Source organism: Paroedura picta, chromosome 3 (genome assembly GCF_049243985.1).
Source record: "Paroedura picta isolate Pp20150507F chromosome 3, Ppicta_v3.0, whole genome shotgun sequence".
NCBI lineage: Eukaryota > Metazoa > Chordata > Lepidosauria > Squamata > Gekkonidae > Paroedura > Paroedura picta.
Window position 1 is genome coordinate 116,589,108 of NC_135371.1, and position 6,980 is coordinate 116,596,087.

The following is a 6,980-nucleotide window of genomic DNA, read 5'->3' on the forward strand; positions in this document are numbered from 1 at the left end:
TCTCTCAGTCTTAGTCTCCAAAAGGAAAGTGGGAATAAAGGGGGAGATGTGTCGATTTAGAATGACTGCTTTTCAGGGAGCAGAGTGGGGCTCAGGAAATTACGGGAACAAGGAGTCTCCTAGGCCACAACCTGCTGAGATGAGTCACTCAATATTAATGCGTTTCTTTCTCCCAAGGGGAGATAGCTGAGCAGCACAGCCGGTTTGATGGCGCTGTGGTGCAAGTGGGCAGAGCTTTGCCCTGCAGGCCTTCTTGAATAAGCCAGTGTTCTCTTCGCCTACACTGCTGTGGCAATTGTGGAAATGGCTTCTTCTGCACAGGAACTGGGAAAGCGTTGAGCAGCATGGTGGAATAGACAAGAGATAGGTTAGCCAGCTTCCAGGTGGGCCAAGAGAGCACTCAGAATTACAGTGCTCTCTGGGTTATATAGATCTGTTCCCCTGAAGGAAATGTTTGCTCTGGAGGGCAAACTCTGAGGTCCCTACCCTCACCAGTTTCCACCCCCAGATCTTAGAAACTTCCCAACCGAGAATCAGCAATCCTACTGGGGTATAGAGCGAACTTTCAGTCCAATAGCACCTTTAATACTGACAAAGTTTTATGCAAAGTATAAGCTTTAGTGTGCATGCACGCTTCTTCAGATACCAAGAAGTGTGCTTATATGCAAAAGCTCATACTTGAATAAAACTTTGTCGGTCTTAAAGGTGCCATTGGACTGTAACTTTGTGCTGCTGCTTCAAACCGACACAGCTACCCATCTGAACCTAGCTGCTTGGATGCAGTAAGGGATAGCAGGTTGGGAAGATGTATCCCTTAGAAACAAATAGCTTCTTTCCTCCTCACAATATCAAACATTCCCTATTATTTCTATTCTGGGGGGGGTGCAGTTAGTATGAGACAGCTGAGGTTGTCACCATCCCACTTGTTCATCCTCCCAATACTTTCTGTCACATAACAGTGGCAGACTACCAGGATGGGTGATTCTGGCTGCAGAGAAAGAAAAAGGGAAGTAGCTGCTTCAGACCAGGGGAAAACACCTACTGTGTTTTTTTGTTTTTTTTGCAGGAAGGAAGGCAGCCCCACCCTGTCAGTGCTGCTGATAGAATGGACAAGTACCCACCTTAGCTAATGTATGCAAACACACATACTTCTTGTATGGTTCACACATGCATATCTATACCCCATACTTTGGTCCCCTGGCATCCAGATGTTTCATTCCCTTGTGCAAACAAATGAAATCTTCAAGTATGCTTGTAAGCATTATTATTCCTGCTTAGGTACACTGCTTCAGTGTGTGTGAGTATTCTTATACTGCTGATCAGTAGCTAGTTTGGCTGTAGGTCACTGCAGGAAAAGGGAGGCTTGACTGGTCAATGTCCTCAGCAGTCTCCTAATGTGTTGGTGTAGTTTTACTTCCCACTTAACCTGCTTGGTTTTGTTTATTTAATTTACAGTTGTGTAACTTGGGGAAGGGGAGGGAGAAATGCCAAATGGGGAAGTAAGACTATGACCAAATGGTCATTAGCTGGTAAATCCCTACATTACACACTCAACAAACAGTAGTTCAAAACCCCTGAGAGCACATACAAGGACCTCTTCACAAATGCACATCAAGGGCCAGGCTGATCTTCCAGAGAAGCAAACTTGGACAAGATGGCTGCAGGCATAAATGCAAGCCATATGACTTGTGCCCGACATGCTTTTGAAGGGGAAGTGCTGTGGGACTGGATTCCATTCTTTGTCTTCAGTCTAATAGTTCACTGCTTTTGTTGTATTTGGGACAGAGGGGAAACCACTTTCAGTGAGATTTACAGATAGAACAAGCAGGTGGTGACCAGGTGTGGGGTCCCCCCCCATGCAGTTGTTAAGAAGTGAAACTGATTTGGGGTCATTGACAGAGAAAGGAGGAAATACTGTAAGATTTCAACTGCGTGGTTCCTGTGTCCAATTCCATGACAGCATTTGAGATGGAAAACATTGCAAAAGGTTGGATTTGGAATATACTCTGAAAGAAGCTAGGAAGTAAGCAAACTAAGCACAGGCTCCAGTAGTCAGTCTTCAAGTGTATTTGTTTTGAGCAAGACCACATTATTCTGGCAACCTCTTCTCCCGTGGCTGTTACCCAGGATCAAGGCTTTTGTCTGCCAGGCTGTTGTCCCAGCCCGACTGGTAGTGTGCCCAGGCTAAACTGTGAGAGTGTTGCCTTGCTGATGTTAGGAGCAAGAATCGTCTGCACAATCTTATGGCACCTCCCTTAAGCCAGCACCTGTGAGCACCTGACAGGAGGAAACTGAACTGCGGGATGAGAGGTGGTCTCTGTAGTCTGAAGGCCACAAAGGCTAGCAAGGCTCAGCCCAATCAGTCTACTTCTAGTATGTTTGCACTCTAAGGATACAAGCAGTGGGAACCAGAAAAAAAATTAGTAAGGAATTGTGTTTGGACAGGGAGAAATAAAAAAACGCATTCAGTTCTACAAAATTCCAGTTATTTTTAATTTTTTTATTGGAGTTATTACCTGCTGCTCTCGATAAATGTCCTACGGTGGCTTACAACAACAATAAAACCCAATACATAACAATTAAAATCCAATAGTTCATATTAAAAAAAATACTCTGGCAGCAAGCAAATATAAGATATCACCCCCCAACTATCCCCCCCACTCTGACCCCTTCCCCCAGGACCTTCCAGAGGTGTCAGTCCTAGCTCTAAATCTCCCATTCAGTATGGAGTTGTAGAGGGACCCCTCAGTCTTCTGTGTCCTGGCGTCAACCAAAGACCTGGCAGAAGAGCTCCATTTTACTGCGAAAACTCCCGCAGGGCCCTCAGCGCTTCCAGGGGCTCATGCCACCATGCTGGGGCCAGGACAGAGAAAGTCTTGGCCCTGGTCAAGTCCTGGTGAACCTCCCGTGAGCCGGGAATCACCAGTAGATTAGCACCTGCATAGTGTACCAGCCTATGGAGGGCATAAGGCAATATCAGATATGTGAGTCCCAGGCTGTGGAGGGCCTTAAAGGTTAATACCAGAACCTTGACCTGGATCTGGGCCACAACTGGCAACCAATGCAGCTGCCTCAGCACTAACTGGATATGGGCGCTCCAAGGTGATGTTCCTGTGCGGTCCCTAACTGCTGCATTTTGCATCAGCTGCAATTTCCGGGTCAAGGACAAGGGAAAGCCCATATACAGTGAGTTATAGAAATCAATCCTGGAGGTGACTATTGCATGGATCATCATGGCCAGGTGTTCCAGGGACAGGTAGGATGCTAGAAGCTTTGCCTGGCGATGGTGGGAAAATGCCAGGTGCGCTGCTCTTGTGACCTGCACCTCCATACTAAGGGAAGCATCTAAGATCATTTCCAAGTTTCTGGTACAGGATGTGGTATTAAATTGTGCATCAGCCAGGTTGGGCAAACACGTTTCCTGATCAGCTCCCTTCCTTCCCAGACACAAGACCTCCGTCTTTGGGGGGCAGGGGGGATTAAGTTTCAGACTACTCTGCTCTAGCCATCTAGCTATCACTTCCAATCAACTGGCAAATGTATCTGGGGAAGAGTCTGACTGGCCATCCATGAGATAGACCTGGGTGTCATCTGCGTATTGATGAAACCCTAGGCCAAAGCTCCAGACCAGCTGGGCCAGAGGGCACATAAATATGTTTAAAAGTGTGGGGGAGAGAACCGTCCCCTGAGGAACCCCACAAGGGAGTTGAAAGGGGCGAGACAACTCTTCACTGCAGTCCTCTATGTCTGGTTCCATAGGAAGGAGAGCAGCCACTGAAGGGCTGTCCCACAAATCCCAGTTCCGGTGATGTGGTGGCCCAAGAGCTCATGGTCGACCACATAAAACTCAGCCATCCTTATGGTTCCCAGCAGGTAGCACAGGTTTCTTGAGCAATGTGTGATTAAAAGTTTGTATTATTATTATTATTATTATTATTATTATTATTATTATTATTATTATTATTATTATTATTGATAATGATAATGATAATGATAATGATAATGATAATGATAATGATAATAATAAAGGGTAGAGGGGGGGAAATTGCCTTCCACATTTTCCCCTTCTTCCCTCCTCAATAGTGACTTCAGGAGAAAAAAGGAAAAACTGGTAAGGACAGAATCCCAGTTTCATTTAAATAGGAGACTGGCTCAGAAAGACTAATAGTTGTCTCAACACCCGAATAGCAGAACTGAAATGGAGAAGTTACCCTGCTTGTGCCCAAATTTTCCATTTCTTTCAGTGAAGTCATCTAGAGCTGACAGTGTCATTCCAGTTCATGGACATAAATTGACAATTCCAAGGAGAATTGGTTTTCAGCCAGCTCCTTACAGTGTTCCTTACATGAGGCCAGATGAGGCTGCTAGCTTTGGTAATATTAGTGCAGGATATGGAGTATCAGCCTTTTCATTTTGTGACAACAATGAAAATCACAGTAATCCTTTTGTTTCCTCCAGGAATGAAAGGGTTAAAATGGCTAGGAACATTTAAATGGAGGCTGTGGTGGTCCACAATCTAACATGGGGAAGGCATGATGACTGTTTATGTTCTCTACTCATTGAGGCTATTTTTGTTTATTCAGAGATTATTTTGTTGTATATCTAGGCTCTTATTATCCATGCTGTACAGCAGGGGTAGTCAACCTGTGGTCCTCCAGATGTTCATGGTCTAAATTCCCATGAGCCCCTGCCAGCGTTTGCTGGCAGGGCCTCATGGGAATTGTAGTCCATGAACATCTGGAGGACCACAGGTTGACTACCCCTGCTGTACAGCATGTAGCACAACCTTTCTGAACTTTTTTACCATTGAGAAACCCCTGAAACATTCTTCAGGCTTTGAGAAACCCCAGAAGTGGCGTGATTGTGCAGAATATGGTTGTGAAGCATATGCACATCCAGGGTCCTTCCACGCCCATCATTGGCTATATCACCAATAAAAGTTTAACAATTTTAAATATATATATGTGTGTGTGTGTGTGTGTATGTGTATATATATATACATACATACATACATACTAGAAAGAGTCCATTTTATCTGGAAATAAAATGGGCGCTAGAGAAGGAAGTGTGGGCGGGAAGGCTTCTGAGGCTGAAGGCCTGCGGTGGGCTGATAGCGGGGCCTTCTGCCCCCCTCCCACCAGCGACTTCACTGGGGCCAGGCAGCAGGCGGAGGGCGGCGAGTGCTGGAGAGAAGGCCAGTAGGGCGTTGTGGGTCCATAGAGGCGTGGGGCTTTGTGTGTGCGGGGAGTGGCGGGCGCATGTTGGAGCGTTTGCGGGGCGGCAATGGCATGTCGGGTCGCGGCATACCTGTTGTAGGGCAGCGGCAGGGCCGGCGGCAGCCATCGGCTGTCGCGGCTCCGGGCAGGCGTGGCGGCTGGTGGCAATGGTATGGCGGGCGGCGGGAGCGACCAGCGTGGCCTCAGCAGTGGCAGGGGGGAGATGGGGGGAAGCGGCGTGGCAAGCAGGCGGAATGCCTGTTGTCTGTGGAGGCAGCAGGGCGGCGGGGGCATGTCTGGGCGAGGCGATGGTTCGCTGCCAGCAAAGGAGCAGGACGGCCGCATCTTTGACGCAGCCGCCCTGCTTCTTTGCCGGCAGTGAACCATATGGGGACGGAGCGCGGTCAGGGAGTCCAGGGCGGGCCAATTGGCCACTTGGCCCCTGAGTGGCCCTCGGAGAGGGCCAATCAGGAGGCGCTTCGCGGCTCCTGATTGGCCCTCTCTGAGTTTTTATCCCGGACGGGTCCCACCCTAACTCCTCCCCACAAGGTCTTAAAAAAAAAAAAAAAATATATATATATATATATATATATACACACACACACACACACACACATATATATATATATACACACACACACACACACACACACATATATATATATATATATATATATATATATATATACACACACACACACACACACACATATATATATATATATATATATATATACACACACACACATATATATATATACATATACATATACATATATATACACATACATACATACATACATACATACATACATACATACATACATATGTAGATTAATTAACTCCCACCAATTCAGGAAACCTTTCCAGGGCTACCAAGAAAAACCAGGGTTTCACAAAGCCCTGGTTGAGAAAGCCTGATATAGCGGAATCAGAGGGATCCTTCACTTGCTTCAAGGGATCTTTGGCTTTGAAATCCCTGTGAGGTCCTGTTTTCCCCTCTGTGTTGAATGGTTAGAGGCAGAGAACTCAATGTTCAAAGAGGTCATGTGACATAAAGTCAGTGTTCCTAAAAATGTCATGTCTCTCTCTCCCTGGGTTTTTGTTTCCTTATTTACTAATGAGTGAAAAAGCAGGTGTGGGGGGGGGGGGGGAGCGTTAGGAGTTCTGGCTTCTAGAATAACCTGCTCTGGCTGTTAGTGTATGCAGCCAGTCTGCAAAGCAGTTTCCCATGGGTGCTAATTATTCTGAGGTGTGTCCCATAATTGCCCAGGTTGGAGCACTTTAATGAGGTTGTCTGGCTGTTCCCGGCCCAGGATAATAGTCAATAGCAATTCCTCACACAAAGAGCTGTAGGAATCGTGGGATTCCAGCCTGCAACAGCAATGTGGCAGGGCATGAGGTGACTGCAAAGGGACTGCTATTGAGAGAACCCAGGCTAGGGGAAGTTGGGCACAGCAAAATCAATCTCAGAGGGAAACAGGCACACAAACTTGCACAACTCCAGTTGATCCCATACTCACCTAAGCTTCCAACCGGGCTTCTTTGCCATCTTTGTGACCAGGAAATGTGCTCTCCAAAACTGAGATTATGGTCTGGGAGTCTAGGGTTGGTATTAGGCTATACCTCTAAAAGCATGTATATATTTACATGGGAATGGCAGGGCTTGTGGCTGTTGTTTAGGCCTGCATGCCTTTCCTGTATATTTTATTCAGAGATAAATCAAGGTAACGCTGGTGTCACAACGTATTTCAGCATAATACA